The following is a 2,330-nucleotide window of genomic DNA, read 5'->3' on the forward strand; positions in this document are numbered from 1 at the left end:
CGTAACTAAGCACTTATCATGCACTATGGCTGTAACTTTTGCACTTTGAGGTGTGACAGTAAAATTAGCAAGAATTTCTTTTTCCTTCTTCACAATTTCACTTATAGAAGATTCGTTCTTATTGTAGATCTTAGAAACCTCAGTGTACAATATTTTCTCTTTCCTTATGAAGTCGAGATCTTTCATCTTTTCACTTAAAAGAAGCACTTTACAGGTTCTTTTTGGCATTTCCAAATTGCCAACATCACTCCTCTTGCACTTTAGGGCCATTATTAAGTAAAACTAGGGTGACCTGAAGACAAGCACTGTGACACCGCCAGAGTGGATCTGATATCTGACATGCTACTAAGTGACTAGTGGGTGGGTGACACCTACAGCCTCTATATGCTGGACAAAGGGATAATACATGACAGAGCAGGAGCAGGACAGAGTGAGATTTCATTATGCTACTCAGACGTCATGCAATTTAAAACTTATGAATTCTTTATTTCTGGAATTTTCCATTTAATATTTTTGGACTATGATTGACTGCAGGTAACTGAGACCATGGAAAGCAAAACCATGGATAAGTGAGGAACTACTGTACTTATTATCTGCTTAATAAATAGATCGTTGAGCAATCATTTCCACTAGATTTCTTGTAAAGCTTTTGAAATTTTTTTATAGATACAGATTGGTTGCACAAATAAATAAATGCATGATGGAAGTACGTATAGAAGAAACACTATATCTCACCTCTATCCAGAATAGGACAAACATGAAATATAAAAAGAATCAAAATAAAAATCCAGTTGTTCATTTAAAACTATTTATTTAAATCTGTCTATATGCCAAGTGTTCTTGTTAAGGTCTGCAGGGCAGGAAGCTTGTTCTTTTTATGAGTTTGTAGTCTAGTCAGAAAGATCAGACATTACTGAGATAAATTGACAGTACAAGATTTAATAACTTTATTGCTTCTTGTTTTATGTCACAAACTCTCTTCTGCAATATTACTGAAGTCAATAATTAAATGAGCTATAACTCATTGTGCATTTTGCTGTTAAAAAAATTCTAACAGAGGTAACAACTATAATTTTTAAAGAATGATTATTGCAAATTTGGTAAAAAGGAACCACACTGAAAAGTTTGAATCATGTTCTACAATCAGACAGAATACATGATATTTTGGTTAAAAGATCTTAGACAACTCACATTTCCTAGCTTTCAGTCTTCTCATTTGTAAAATGTAAAAGATAGTGAGAATTGTGTCACTATTTGTCTTTTTTACTGAGACACGTAGGAATAAAGACATATATAAGTTAAAGGAAGAGAGGCAATATCCTTGTAAGGTAGATATTTATAATGGATGAGGAAGTGAAGATTTAGGAAGACTACGTAACTAGTAAAAGGTTATACAAGGTAGTGGCTGCGTTGTGCCGAGGTTCATAAACTATCATTACCATTTTCATCTGAGAGATATAAAGAAAAAGTAATTCTTGAATGTGTCAGATCTCTTCACAGTTTTATATAGCAGCTACCATTTAATCCCTGGCTACAACATCCATATCAATAATTTCAACTTTATTGTGCATAAGAATTACCTGGTTAGCTTGTTTAAAATAGATTTTGAGATGCTGTTAACCTCTAAAACTGTTTCACTCTGTCTAGTGTGAATCTCAGGAATCCGTACCCTCCAGGTGATTCCATCTCAGATGATCCATTGATCAGATTTTGAGAAATATCTATCTCCATCAATGGGTGATGTTAACAAAAAAGCAAGACATCATTCAGTTTTATTAGAACCTAACATATTGACGCTGTCTAGGTTTAATCAAAATACCCAGTGTTTTGCATCAAGATGTGTTGCATCAAGCTTAAATGACCTAAAACTTCAGTCTGATCCAATTTATTCTCATTTGGATGGATGTGTACTGATCTCCCCAAAAGATTTATAAGCATTTATACAAGATAGATGCTTTCTGTGGTAGAAGAAAGCAGGAAACTATCATTGATCAAAGAGTATTATATAACTTCATAAATTTTCAACTAGGTTTGATATTAAAATCCTTAAGGGAAATATATCAATTTAGGAGATCAAAACAAACAGTGATATCTTTGAATCAGACAAAAAAAAAAAGTCTGCCAATTTAATTCAATGAAAAAAACAAAGACAAAACAATCAAAGAATTTTTAGGTCATGAGATAATCTTTCCATAAATCTTTGCCTAATTTATTCTATAGAAATTATAGAGGAAGGTGTTTTATTGGTGCTTTTGTAAATCTTCTATTCTGTCTCCTTATTAAATTGACTTTACTTTAAATTGATCTGCTTAGTGTACAGACATTGAGGT

The sequence above is a fragment of the Galeopterus variegatus genome, unplaced genomic scaffold (genome assembly GCF_000696425.1).
Source record: "Galeopterus variegatus unplaced genomic scaffold, G_variegatus-3.0.2 Scaffold2653, whole genome shotgun sequence".
Taxonomy (NCBI): domain Eukaryota; kingdom Metazoa; phylum Chordata; class Mammalia; order Dermoptera; family Cynocephalidae; genus Galeopterus; species Galeopterus variegatus.